Source organism: Atractosteus spatula (genome assembly GCF_055471065.1).
Source record: "Atractosteus spatula isolate fAtrSpa1 chromosome 10 unlocalized genomic scaffold, fAtrSpa1.hap1 SUPER_10_unloc_1, whole genome shotgun sequence".
Classification (NCBI taxonomy): domain Eukaryota; kingdom Metazoa; phylum Chordata; class Actinopteri; order Semionotiformes; family Lepisosteidae; genus Atractosteus; species Atractosteus spatula.
The window spans coordinates 4102119-4117279 of record NW_028296612.1 but is presented as its reverse complement, the minus strand read 5'-3'; positions in this window follow the sequence as shown (position 1 = coordinate 4117279).

Sequence of the window (15161 nt, the reverse complement as noted above, 5' to 3'; positions counted from 1 at the left end):
CTCTGTCTGGGAAGCTCCAGGACAGGTGGGGAGGGAATGGGAATGTGGGAGCTGCTCCCCCTGATGATAGGAAATGGGACCAGGCAGTCAGGACTGGAGAGGGTGCCCCCAGACCTGCAGTTAGAGGACAGGGGGACTGGGGACCCCCCCATCAGCCAGGCAGGTGAGTGCAGAGCAGGTGAGTCTCTCCTTCGCTGGGTTTCCCTCACAGGTGACGCTGGTCTTCATCGATCCTGCAGGGATCATCGGACCAGTCTGGGGTCTACACACTCTGAGGGGGCAGAGCAGGAGTCGTCTCAGGGAGACGGGCAGGATGTCCCGACTGCCTTCCTCCTCCTCTTCTCTGCCTGCTGGAGCCTGTGAGGAAGAGGAGGATGACGAAGAGCTACTGATGACCCTGGTCCAGGTGGAGAGGGGATCTCCATCCTTTTGTTGGGGTGTGGGAGGGTGACCTCAGGGTGGTGTCCAGACCTGCTGTCTCTCCCTCAAGATCCTGGTCAGACAGCTGCCTCTAGACTCATGAAACATCATAGTCACTGCACTGGGTATTTAATATAATAATCACTGCACTGTTTTCATGCCGAAGGACAGTCACTGTAATGTGTGTTCACTGTAATAATCACTGAACTCTGTTTTCATTGTGAGGGACAATCGCTGTACTCGGTTTTTACTGTAATAACCACTGTACTGGGTGTTCAGTATAATCATCACTACACTGGGTATTAATAATCACTGTACTGGGCGTTCAATATAATAACTACTGGGTGTTCACTTTAATAATCACTTCACTGAGTATTAATAATCACTGTACTGGGTGTTAAGTATAATAACTGTACTGGGTGTTCACTGTAATCATCACTGCACTGGGTATTAATAATCACTGTACTATGTGTTCACCATAAACATCACTGCGCTGAGTATTAATAATCACTGCACTGTTTATTTAATATAATGATCACTGAACTCTGTTTTCATAATGAGGGATACTCCCTATACTGTGTGTTCACTGTAATAATCACTGAACTCTGTTTTCATTGTGAGGGACAATCGCTGTACTGGGTTTTTACTGTAATAATCACCATACTGGGTATTCAGTATAATTGCTTTATTGGGCAATTGATGTTATAGTCACTACTCCATTTTCACTGACGGTCAGTTGCTGTACTGGGTATTTACTGTAAAATACTGTAAAAATCACTGTACCAGGTGTTCAGTATAATAAAAACTGTAGTGGGTGTTCACTATGACAGGCAATCACTGTGCTTGGTATTCACTGTAATCATCACTGCACTGGGTATTAATAGTCACTGTACTGGGTGTTCAGAGTCATCACTACATGGTGTATTCGGAGTGCTGTCTGTTTTTCACTGTACAGATAAATCCTGTTTCTCAGTTGTAGGTGGGCTCCTGAAAAGACTGCTGAGCCCAGAAGCAGGAGTGTGATTAGAGAGGAGGGACAGGTGAGGTGAGCTGTTTAAACCACCTGTGTGAGGCTGTCAGGGGCTGTGGGGCAGGGAGACACTGGGGGCTGTCGGGGACTGTGGGGCAGTGGGACACTGGGAGGAAGAGCTCAGTGTTGTCCCCATGCAGGTACTTGTCACTCATCACTGCTGCAGCTCTGTGTGTGATTCACAGGACAGAAGTGTAGAGCTCACAGAGCAGAGGAAGTCAGAAACTCCTGCTGGAGCACCTGACTCAATATTCTGTACAAACCAGGCAGAGAAATAACATGGAGCCGTTTTCTTGGATAGAAACTGCAATTCAGTCATCTGTTATTTCTTGATTAATAATTTTGTGTTGTTTATTTGGAGAAATTTTCTCTATCGGACTGTTTTTTGTGAATAGTTTTACTACAGATTCAACTTAATGGTCAGTCACTTCTACAGTCTCTTGAATATTTACTGGAAACTCACTGTAGTGGTTAGTCACTTTGACGGATTCACTAAGAAATAACCTCTGTACTGCACATTCACAAGCTAGTAAGTTTCTTACCTCAATAATTACTGACTTGCATTTTCACTGTTAATAGTTCAACAATAAACCAGTGTTTTTCCTGAATATTCACTCCACTGGTGGTCCCAGTCTGGCGAGAGCAGGAGGACTGGGGGTACCACTGGAATCCTGGGGAGAAAAAGTCAAGAGGGAGGACAGACGCCCCAACATCGGAGCTCTCTCCCAGTCGGACACCAGGAGCCCTGACACCCTCATCCTCCCCCATCGGCTCCATCTCTCCGGTCGTCTCGTCTGGATGTCGGGCTCCAGGATCTCAGGGAAGGTTCCCTCCTCCCAGCCCGGCTCAGGCCTGAGGAGTCTGGAAGATCTGGGAGAAGCCAACAGGAAGAAACTGTTCCTGGACCTCGACTCTGGGAGGAGCCCAGCGCCTGGAGACACAGGGGTTTCAGAAGGAGGAGGAGGAGCCCAGTGGTGCAACAGAAATGAAGGGGAGCCCAGGGGTGTCAGAACCTCCGAACGAGGTGAGAGAGCCTGTGGACAACACGCCTGTTTCTCCAGGACGGGTCTCCAGAACAGCAGCTCTGGACCGGAGCAGTCGGGACTCGGTGAAGCACAGGCTGCCTTCAGGCCTGTTTATTCCCACCAGGAGCCAGGTCAGACCCTGCACCAGGCAGGAGAGGGCACCCCCAGACCTGCACAGGACAAGGGGGTGTGTGACTGGTCGTACAAGATGGGACAGGGTACCCCCATCAGCACAGAAGGGTACAAGGTGCCAGACAGGTCGCTCCCTGCCCGCTGAAGCCTGTGAGGGTGACGACAACGATGATGATGATGATGATGAAGAGCTGCCCATGCCCCTGGTCCAGGTGGAGAGCTGGACTCCTCCTGTCGGGGTGCCAGGGGGTGACCCTCAGGGCTGTGTCCTGACCTCCTGCTGTCTCTCGACCCACAAGGACCTGGTCAGTGTGCTGTTGACACTACACTCTCGAACCCGAGTCCAGCTCGAGCACAAGGTCAGGTTAGTCCTGTCACTCCTGTGTCACACTCAGGACATGAATACACAGCCCTACTAGTGAGAGGAGTACAGTTATAAAGTTACTAGTATTGATATTGGTACATGATGAAATATTGTTAATTTTATTACCATTTATGTTAGTCAAATTAATTGATTAGCAGCACCAGCATTAGAATCTAATTATCGGTGCTAATTATGCACTACACCACCATCAGGAGCGGAAGAGAGTTCAGACGTCTCTGATTCATTAACTAGCTGGCTCCTCTGTGATTCTCAGGTGTAATATTATTGTACAGTTGTCATTATGGTCTGTTTCTCCTGCGAGCTCGTCTTGAGAGACGGGTGAAGGTTGGGCTCTGTCTGAGATGGCAGAGCCTTCAGACTCCTGAAACAGCTGCTCAGCCTACACCTGCGTCTCCTGCTCTCTGATGTCAACACCCACAAACCACGGGATCAGGGGTCAAGGGTCAGGAGCAACTCGGTACACAGCAGATTTCCTGTTTTCCTTAATTTTCCAGCGTGTCCAGAGGCTGACAGTTGGGAAGACAGGTAGGAGGGTGCTGTTCCCAACCGAGGGTGAGGGAGACGGAGCCTGAACACTGCAGCACAGGTTCTGAGCATAATGGCCTCTCTCCAGTTGGTAACGCCTGCCTGTGCTCTCCGGTCCGGTGTGCTGTTACTCAGCTGTCTCTCCAGTCAGGTCCTGGAGGGCTGAGGCTCTGTCTGCGAATCCTGGAATAATCCTGCGGTACCCACCCAGCAGTCCCAGGACTGAGCGGACTTGTCTGGGTGCGAGGCCGGGATCTCGTTGGCCCAGTGCTTGGACAGCCCAGTGGCCGGCGCCGTGCTCCAGGTGGACCGAACCGCTCCCTTCCCGCCCGGTCCTGCTCGGTGGGTCCCCCCCCTTGAGGGACATCTCGGTCGTTGCAGGTGCTCGGTCCAGGAGGGGGCGGTAGATGATGACATCATCACCATGCGCCCCTGGGAGGAGGTCTCCGCGGCCCCCTGGGGTCCAGAAGGCAGAGCGTTAACTGCAAGCAGACGTCCGGGCGTTTTGAGAGCAGCTGAGTGTTCAGAAGGTCAGTTCATGTCAGTGTTCTTGCCGGAGGTCTGGTGGGCCGATCTGTGTGACTGTTCCTCACCTCCCCAGTATGTCATCCACCCGGGGCGCCTGCAGGTGTCAGAGGTCAAGTCCCCCCAGAGTCTCGAACCTCCGTCTCGCCTTCGTCGGGACCAGAGCTCCGGGTTCTGCCCCGCTGGCTCACCGGTGGGGCTCGGTTCGGTCCAGTTTCAGCAGGGCGTCTCGTTCTTCTTTCAGCTGCCTGGTCTGGACGAGTCGGGTTTCGGGCCGGCCCCTTCTCCGTCGGCTCGGTAACGCTGTGGTCTCGCCGCCCTCCCTCCTGACCGGTCCCAGAACGGAGCAGGAGAGGAGACGCTGGTCAGGTCCGGTCGTTGGTCTGTCCTTGGCTACGTCCTTAGGAAGCTGGTCTGTCGGCATGTAACTCTTTTATATAGCGCCTTGCTGGACCATCCACTCAGAGCTCTTCCCAGGTCATGGGGATCCCCTCCACCCCCACCAGTCCTCTCCCCACACAGCAGCTCCCAGTGGGGAGGAGAGCAGAGGTATGAACCCAGTTCAGAGATGGGGCAGTGTGGCGGCTCTTTGGCTCAGGATCTTTGCCTGTGGCTGGGAGGTTCCCAGTTCGAATCCTACTCCGTTGGACCCCTGAGCAAGGCCCTTAACCCCAGCTGTTCCAGGGGCGCTGTGTAAATGGCTGACCCTGCGCTCTGACCCCCAGCTTCTCTCCCTGTCTGTCTCATGGAGAGCAGGCTGGGGTCTGTGAAAAGACACGTTCCTCATGCAGGAACCTGTATAGGATCGATAAAGTGATCTGATCTTACTAGGAGGCCATGAGGGGTAAAATTTAGGGACGGGGAATTCAGGGAGCAGGAGACCCCTCGGACCTCACTCCTGGGGAACGCAGCTCGGAAGGTTCTCCTTCCTCCCAGACGCGGCTCAGAGGAAGCGGCTCTCTGGGCTGCTGCTCCGACCACACTTCCCACAATTCCCCACGCCAAGCGTGGTCCCTCTCTTCCCCGTTCAGGGCTGGCAGAGGAAATCCGCAGGGAGGAGGAGGAGGCTGTCAGAGGGACCCCCTGTCCGGGAGTGAGGGTGCGCTGCTCGGACACGCCTCGTCCCTCGTCTTCAAGATGTCACTGGGGGACGCTCAGCTGTTCCTCCTCTCCTGCCTCTCTTCCCGATCGGATCCCCGTCTCGGACACGTGCTTCCGAAGCTGGCTCTTCGGAGTCCGACTGAAGCTTCCGACCAGGCCGCCGGTCTCCGGATGGGAAGGAGACAGACTCCCGGCGGGGTCTGTACTGGCCCCCGTGATCTGGGAGTGGAACCAGTTCCCTGGTCTGTTCCAGTGTCAGGTGGTACTGCGGCCGCTGGACAGTGTGTTCATGGTCAGACGGGTCTTTGTTTCTTCCAGGGGAAGACTTCAGGACCCTGAGTGGCATGTTCGCAGACGGGTCCCTGTCCTGCTCCTCTCCCTGTCCCCCTGCTGCTCGATGCCGCCGGTGAGCTGGCACACTGGACAGGACCTGCGGCTCTGACTGGTACCCCTGGAGCGGCCAGGCCAGTGACGGCGTCCGGCGGTTCGGGCCCTGGGTTAGTGTCCGGCCCAGGTTCTGGCTGGTCCAGTGTGTGTCCTGTCTTCACACACACACCTGGGTTAGAGGGGAGCTACAGCGCTGTTTTCGTTTCAGGGTGAGAGAATCAGCATTGATCAGTGCGTTTCAAACCACGACACGAGTCAAATGTCCACTTGGACTTGGGAAACCTCCTGTTGACGTCGCAGAATAGACCGAATTTCCAGGTACGTGCGGCGCTGTGTTCTGTAGTTCATGGCGAGGCAGAGGAGAAGTGACACTGTGAACAAGCAGGCCTGCTTTAGTTCAATAGAAAGATGACTCTCCATTTCAAGATGGGTTTTGCCCACAAATACTCCTTGTGAACTCTGCACGTAGATCACGTCTCTGCGGTGAAGTATCTGCTGTACAATCGGTGCTCATTCGCTCATCACTGTGACTAGTGAGCAGGAAGGGCAGCTCCACATCGCGATGCCTGGGAACTCTCGCTCTCGCCCGAGGCCAGAGCAGGGGTTTGAAACGAAGTGGCGACACTTCAGTCCTGTCAGAAAATTCACGATTGGGTGCTTAATTTGGAATTTGAAAAATCTTGCGTAATTGTCGATGAATTTTCGTTACAGAGATTTAACAACTGGGTTGAGAAATTGGGACTGCAGTTCATCTTGAAACAAGCTGTTGTGTTCGTTTTCTGTGTGATGAAGCCAGTCGCCCTTCACCACGGAGTCTTCCTCGGCCTCCACAGCCTGCTCCCAGCATGTCTCTGCGGATGAGCCGCTCCGGCTGGGAGGGACTGGTCTGTCTCCGCGGGCGAGGCGCTCCGCTCCCCTGGGCACAGGCACAGCGCCGGTCTCCTCCAGCCCAGTCGCTCCGCTCTCCTCTCTCTGCGCCTTGTCCTGTCTCCGGGGTCTCGATCGCCCGCAGCAGAGGGACGGAGTTCGCCTCGGACCGCTCTCTCGCTGCACCGGACCCCCAGCTGGGCGCGAGGCCTGGGGGTAACGTTGCTCGGTGTGGATATCGGGCTCCGGTCTGGGGGTCACTGACCTGGTCTCCTGACCTGGCCTGGGAGGGTTCTAAACTTGACCCCAGAGAAACAGCTGAGAGCCCTGGACATCATCAAGAACAGCCCCTGGGCCCCAAGCAGACTCTTCAGACCCCCTTCAGGATGAGAACATGGCTGGACTCGGGCGATATAAACCTCTGGAAAGCTGTTGCAGTTGTCCTGGAAATATACCTCTCAAGGAAGCCACGAGAGAGAGAGAGTTCTCACCTGAGTAGGTCTTTATTTCAATACTGCAACATTGACTCACTCTGCAGAGTGACAGCAGGGCTCCCAGAGTTTCAACTTGCTACAGGCGGCACAGGCTTCTTATAAAGATGTTGTAATGCAGTGGAAAATACAGCACTTTGTCCCTTTTGAATACTTCTCCTTTCCTTAGGACCAGACAGATTACATCATAGACACGAAAGGAAGCACCAATATATATTTTGCAAAGCTTAGCAGTTACCCTCGGCTAATTTAGTCATCTAGACAGTACGTACTGCGTTTACAAACTGTCTTCTGACAATCTTCCTCTCATCCCGACTCCTGGGAGCTCGTATCGGGATCTTGTGAGGAGTCCACCAGGATGGGTTCGGTGACTCCTCAGTACTACCCACGGCCAGCCTCGAGCTGGGTCCCTCGTCTCTGACGGTCCTGTCTGCTTCAGGCTCTTCCTCCTGATCTCCATGACCGCAGCGCAGGTCTTCCCAGTGGCTGTGTGCTGTCGGATCTTCCCGCAGTCGTCACTGGGAGGAGACCCTCCCTGGGGTTAGAGGATCGCTGGTGTCACCTGGGTGTGTCAGGTGTGGGACGTACAGTATCGGAGTACCTTTCTCTGGGGGGACGGGAGACACACTGGGGGACTTTCAGTGTCCCTTCTGTCCACATCCAGAGCACACAGGCGCTGTTTCCTTGCTTTCAGGGCCACTGTGGTCTGCAGAGAGCTGCCCTTCTCCTCTACACTCTACAGAGCGGGTTACCGAGCCCGGGAGCTGTCCAGGTCTGAGGTCAGTGGGCACATCGGTTCGCAACACGTATGGGTGGAGATCGGGTATAGGCTGGACTCTTTCTGCTGAATTTCCTTAATTCTCCAGGATGTCCAGAGGCAGACAGTGGGAAGATGGAGGTGAGATTCTCTCTCCTGTCCATCTTAATCCTAATTTTCCAGGATGTCCAGAGGCAGACAATGGAGAGACGGGTACAGTTGGGAGTTGGGATAGAAGTTGGATGCTTTCTCTGTGATCTTTTCCCTAATTTTCCAGGACGTACTCAAAATTGACAGTGGGAAGATGGGTATGTATGAAGATTGAACCTGTTCCCGTATTCTTTCCTAATTTTCCAGGATGTTCTGAGGAAGACAGTGGAGAGACAGGTATGGATGTGAAGATGGATTGGGGGTTGGGTGCTCTCTCCTCTTTTCCCTAGTTTTCCAGTGTGTCCAGAAAAGTCAGTGGGAACACCAGTGTGGATGAAGTGTTGGGATGGAGGCTGACGCTCTGTCCTGTGATCATTTCTGTAGTTTTCCAGAATGTCCTGAGGCAGACAGTGGGAAGGTGACGGGCTGTCCAGAGACAGACAGTGGGAAGACGGGTATGGATGAGGAGTTGGAATGGAGGTTGTGAAAATTAGGGAAAAGAAAGACTGGAGAGAGTATCCAGAGTCCAGAGGCTTCCACTGGGAAGATGGGTATGGATGAGGTGTTGGGATTGACATTGGACTGTATTTTTCCAGGTTGTCCAGAGGCCAGACAGTGGGAAGACGGGTATGGTTGGGAGTTGGAATGGAGGTGGGATATTCTTTCCTGCCCAACTTTCTCCTAATTTTCCAAGATGTCCAGAGGCAGACAGTGGAGAGACAGGTATGGTTGGGAGTTGGGATAGAAGTTGGATTCTTTCTCTGTAATCTTTTCCCCAGTTTTCCAGGATGTACTCAAAATTGAGTGGGAAGAACGGTATGGAGGAGGAGTTGGAATGGAGGTGGGATGCTCACTCCTGTCTCTTTTCTCTTATTTTCCAGGATGTCCAGAGGCTGACACTGGGGAGACAGGTATGGATGAAGATTGAACCCTCTCCTCTATTCTTTTCTAATTTTCCAGGATATCCAGAAGCAGACAGTAAAGAGACAGGAATGGATAAGAAGATAGAATGGAGATTGATGCTCACCCCTGTCTCTCTTTTCCCTAATTTTCCAGAGTCCAGAGACTGCCAGTGGGAAGATGGGTATGGATGAGGTGTTGGGATTGACATTGGACTGTATTTTCCTTACTTTTCCAGGCTGGCCAGAGGCTGACAGCGGGAAGACGGGTATGTATGAAGATTAAACCCTCTCCTGTCTCTCTTTTCCCTAATTTTCCAGGCTGGCCAGAGGCTGCTGGTGGAGAGACGGGTATGGATGGGAATATAGACTGGGGGTTGATGGTCTCTCCTGTCTTTTTCCAGGTTGTCCAGAGGTGGCCAGTGGGAAGACGGGTATGGCTGGTAGTTGGGATGGAGGTGAGAAGCTCTTTCCTGTCTTTCTCTTCCTCCTAGTGTCGGTCTCTCTGCCTGTCTCTTGAGCTGTGTCTCTCTCTCAGTCCAGCTGCTTGTGCTCTGTAAGACACTACACTTCTGCAGTATTAAACAGGGCTTTTTGACTGTGGATTGCAGGTTTGATTCCAGAGGGGACACAGTCTTGTACCCCAGAGTGAGGTACGTTGCTCAGATGGACTGTTCTGATCATGGTTATCAGTGGCTGTACTGTAGGGAGTGGAGGGTTGACTCCTCTATTCAAGAGTATTGTACCTTGATACACTGACACATCTGTGTGTTGATCTTTCACCTGAGCTGAACTTTGGTACTGAATGATACACCAGTGTGCTGAATTCTTTCCTATATTATAATTTAATACCCTCACCTGTGTATTATATTCATCTCCACTGAGTGTTAATACAAAATAATACTGGTGATACTCAATCATGTATACTAAACTCCTGTCCTGAGCTTTAATTCTCAATGACAGACCTGTGTGCTGAGCTGTCCTGTGGACTGTGCTGTAATACTGAAACCAGCGTGCTGAACTTGTACTTAATTTAATTCTCACATCAGCACTCATGTGTCAAACTCTCACCTTTACTGTGCTTTCATACTCAAATGTATACTGAACCTTCACGTGGACTGGACTATAATACTTAAACCAGTTTGCTGAACTCGAGCTTGAACTGAGCTTTAATATTCAGTGATACACCTGTGTGCTGAACTCACACCTGGACTGTACTGTAATACTCAAACCTGTATGCTGAACTCACACCTGGACTGTACTGTAATACTCGAACCTGTGTGCTGAGCTCACACCTGGACTGTACTGTAATACTCGAACCTGTGTGCTGAACTCTCACCTGGACTGTACTGTAATACTCGAACCTGTGTGCTGAACTCTCACCTGGACTGGTCTGTAATAGTCAAACCTGTGTGCTGAACTCTCACCTGGACTGTACTGTAATACTCGAACCTGTGTGCTGAACTCTCACCTGGACTGTACTGTAACACTCGAACCTGTGTGCTGAACTCACACCTGGACTGTACTGTAACACTCAAACCTGTGTGCTGAACTCTCATCTCCACTGTGGTCTAATACAAACTCCAGAGGGCTGCACTGCTGTCTGTGCACTGTGGTAATACTCCAAACTAGACACTAAACTCTCGCCTTCACTGTGTTTTAATTCTCAAACCTCTGTGCTGGGCTCTCAGCTGTACTATAGTAGTACTCAGCCCTATATCTACTGTACTGTATGTAATCCTCAGATAAGTGGACTCACGGGTCTGACTGGTACTATTTTACAGTACTCAGACCTGTGTTCTGGACTCTCACCAGTACTGAGCTTTCATACACAATGGTACCTAGCTGTTGAATTTTCACCAGTACTGTACTATAAAACTTAAACCAGTGTGCTGAACTCTCAATTGTACTGCGCTTCAATACTCAGTGACACACCAGTATGCTGAACTTCCACCTGCAGTGTTCTTTAATACGTGAATCAGTGTGCTAGACTCTTACCTGTTACTGAGTTGTAATACCTAATGACACACCTGTGTGCTTCACTCTCACCTTGACTGTTTAATACTCACACCTGTGTGGTCAGTTCTCACCCGGACTGTAGCTTGTACTGACCTTTAGTACTCAGTGACACATCAGTTTGCTGAGCCTTCACCTGCAGTGTATTGTAATACTCAGATGTGTGTGTGCTGGATTCTCAACTTTCTGTGCTTTAATCCTGAAACCTGTGTTCTGAACTCTCCTCTGCAGTGAGCTTTAATACAAAAACCTGTTTGCTTCTTTGTCTGTAATGAGTGGTGATACCCAGACTGGTGATCTTTACTCTGGTCTTTTCTGTGCTTTAATACTCTCATCTGTGTGGACGTCTCTCACCCTGACTGTACTAAACTACTTCACCCAGTGTGCTGAACTCTTGCTTGTACTGAGCTGTCATACTCAGTGACACAATCGTTTGTAGAACCCTCACCTGCAGTGTTTTATAATGCTCAGCCCTGCATGATGAACGGTAACCTGTACTGTTTTTGTGCAGTGCTCAGACGTGTGTCCTGAACAGTCTCCAGTACTGAGCTTTAATCCACAACAGCACCCCTGTGTGCTGGCTTCTCACCTGTACTGTACAATACAAGTTAAACCAGTGTGCTGCTCTCACTTGTGCTGAGCTTCAGTACTAGACCAGTCTGCTGCACCTTCACCTGTGGCGTGTTTTAATACTCAAATCTGTGTGCTGGTCTGTACTGTTATAATACTCAGCCCTGTGTCGTGTGCTGAACGCTCATCTGTACTGTTTTGTAACCCACAGACCTGTGTACTGTACTGTGTTGTAATATATAGACTGGTGTACTGAACTGTCACCTGAACTCTGGAAAACAAGAGTACTGGAGCATTCAGGCCCAGACTACCAGACTCGGAGACGGTTTTTACCCCCGCACTATCAAACTACTAAACTCCCAGCCTCTCTCACCTCTGATCTGAACCTCACAGCGCCTTCTCTCTAACCACAAACACACACACACATTGAAATCTACCCCTACCTCACATGTCAAAAAGCTCACTCCCCATCATTTCTATCCTTTTTATTTCATTGTGTTAATGTTGTGTTGCACACTGCCTGTTGTCTCTCTTTTATTATACAAGTGTATTGGTTTTTTTTGTACTACTTATCGTCTGAGAGCCAGCTAACTAGCATTTCGTTATCCTATATACCTGTAGGTGAGTATAATGACAATGAACTTGAACAGTGTTGTAACAGTCTGCCTCAGTCCTGTATTGCAGTGTTAAAACTCGGATTTCTGCCTGAAAGTGTCCCCTGTCTGTAGTAATCTGAACTATCGCCTATAAAACTATTGTTGTAAAACCCAGACCGATGTTGTGTTGCAGTCTAATAATTGGACCCGTGTTCCAAACTGTCCCCTGTCATACTCCTGCCTGTGTACTGTGCTCTGCTGTAATAATGTGCTGACATGTCACCTCGATCCTCTGGTATTACTCAACCCTCTGTCCCCTGATGTGAACTGTATTGTACCACTAGGAGCTGTCCATGGTCCTGTGCTGTAATCGTGTACTTCTGTATGCTGATCTGTCACCTGCACTGGGCTGTAATACTCAACCCTCTGTACTGTGAACTGTCACCTCTATGATGTTGTAATACCCTGACTTGTGGACTGTGCTTTAGTCTAATCACTTGACCAGTGTGCCAACTGGTTCTCTGTACTCTACTGTAATATTCAGGTCTCTGTATTGTACTGTGATATGAAGTGTCACTTGTACTTTATTGTAAGATTCAGATCTCTGTATTGTACTCTCACATGCACTGTCAGCTGTACTCAGTTGTCGTAATGAGATTGCTGTAGGGTACTGTCATCTGTACTCTGTTATATGCAGGACTATGTATTGTACTGTCATGGGAAGTGTCATCTGTACTCTATTGTCATATTCAGATCTCTATGGTATTGTGAAGTGAATTGTCCCCTGTACTCTTTTGTCATATTCAGGTCTTTGTATTGTCATGTACACTGTCACCTGTACACTACTGTAAGATTCAGGTCTCTGTATTGAACTGTCACCTGTAATTTGTTGTAAGATTCAGATCTGTATTGTACTGTGAAGTGAAATGTCCTCTGTACTCTATTGTCATATTCAGATTTTTGTATTATGTGTACTGTCATTTGTACTGTAGTTTCATATCTTTGTGTTGTACTGTATATTTAGTGTCACCTGTACTTTTTTGTAAGATGCAGATCTCTGTATTCTACTTTGTAATATTCAGATCTCTGTATTGTACTCTGCTGTGAACTGTCACCTGCACTCTAGTGTATTATTCAGGTTTTTATTGTACTGTCATGTTCACTGTCACCTGTGCTCTGTCAGATGCAGGACTCTGTATTAAACTGTCACCTGTACTTTATTGTAAGATTCAGAACTCTGTATTGTACTCTCACATGCACTGTCAGTTGTACTCAGTTGTCGTAATGAGATTGCTGTAGGGTACTGTCATCTGTACTCTGTTATATGCAGGACTATGTGTTGAACTGTCACCTGTACTCTATTGTCATATTCAGATCTCTATGGTATTGTGAAGTGAATTGTCCCCTGTACTCTTGTCATATTCAGGTCTTTATATTGTCATGTACACTGTCACCTGTACGCTACTGTAAGACTCAGGTCTCTGTATTGTACTGTCACCTGTAATTTGTTGTAAGATTCAGATCTGTATTGTACTGTGAAGTGAAATGTCCTCTGTACTCTATTGTCATATTCAGATTTTTGTATTATGTGTACTGTCATTTGTACTGTAGTTTCATATCTTTGTGTTGTACTGTATATTAAGTGTCACCTGTACTTTTTTATAAGATGCAGATCTCTGTATTCTACTTTGTAATATTCAGATCTCTGTATTGTACTCTGCTGTGAACTGTCACCTGCACTGTAGTGTATTATTCAGGTTTTTATTGTACTGTCATGTTCACTGTCACCTGTACTCTTGTAACAGTCAGATCTCTGTATTCTACTTTGTAATATTCAGATCTCTGTATTGTACTCTGCTGTGAACTGTCACCTGCACTCTAGTGTATTATTCAGGTTTTTATTGTACTGTCATGTTCACTGTCACCTGTACTCTGTCAGATGCAGGACTCTGTATTGAACTATCATCTGTACTTTATTGTAAGATTTGGATCGCTGTATTGTACTGTGATGTGAACTTTCACCTGTACTTTATTGTAAGATTCAGATCTGTTTTGTACTGTGAAGTGAAATGTCCTTTGTACTCTGTCATATTCAGATTTTTGTATTGTGTACTATCACTTGTACTCTACTGTAGTTCCAGAACTTTGTGTTGTACTGTATATTAAGTGTCGCCTGTACTTTATTGTAAGAATCGGATCTCTGTATTGTACTCTGATGTAATATTCAGATCTCTCTATTATACTCTGGTGTAGTAATGAGATTGCTGTAGGGTACTGTTATCTGTACTCTGTTATATGTAGGACTGTGTTGAACTGTCACCTGTACTCTACTGTCATATTCAGACCTCTATAGTATTGTGAATTGTCCCCTGTACTCTTGTCATATTCAGGTCTTTGTATTATAATGTACACGGTCACCTGTACACTACTGTAAGATTCAGGTCTCTGTAGTGAACTGTCACCTGTACTTTGTTGTAAATTTCAGATCTGTATTGTACTGTCCCTTCTTCACTATGGTAGTATTCAGCTATCTGTGCTCTAGTCTCTATTGTCAGATGCAGGTCTCTCTATTGTATGGTGATTTGAACTGTCTGTTGTATGCTATTGTAATATTTATCTTTGTATTGTACACTATCACCTCTACTCTGTTGTGGTATTCCACTCTCTGTACTGTAGTGGGAGGTGCATTGTCACCTGTCGTCTATTGTAAGACTCGTAGCTCAGCTCTGTTCTGAGAGTCAGACCTCTGTCCTAAACTCTTAGGAGAGGAAGTGTAAACCCTCCAAGCCTGCCCTCTTACCTGGTGCTGTCCTAGAACAACATGGCTACTGGTGTTTCACTGCTGTTGAGCAGCTGTTTACAGGCGGAGTTATTTTGCTGTTCAATAGTTTGCTATGTCCTGAATTCTCTTCCCCAGTAACCACACCAAGCCGGGGTTGTTGTGGACATGTGTGAATTGTCTGCGTTCAGTCTCTACTCCTCTGCTGTGCCCCATGCAGAAAGAGGTCTTGTTCTGTCAATGTAGCCTGTAGGGGATACCCCCCTCTCAGATGTGTAAGAGAGCTGATGGACCGCTCCCCTAAGTGACCGGGCAGGGTGAGTGAGTGAGTACTGATGCTCCTACTGCCTGTGACCACACGGTCTTCACTGCTCAAGGGAGAGGAACCCCACTCCCAGGAGTCAAACCCCAGGAGGAGAAAGGAGTGCGAGTCTGGGGGCAGTCCTGAGGGCAGGGCTGCTGTCTCTGTGCTCAGGGTGATCTCCTCCTGGCTCTGTTTCATAGTG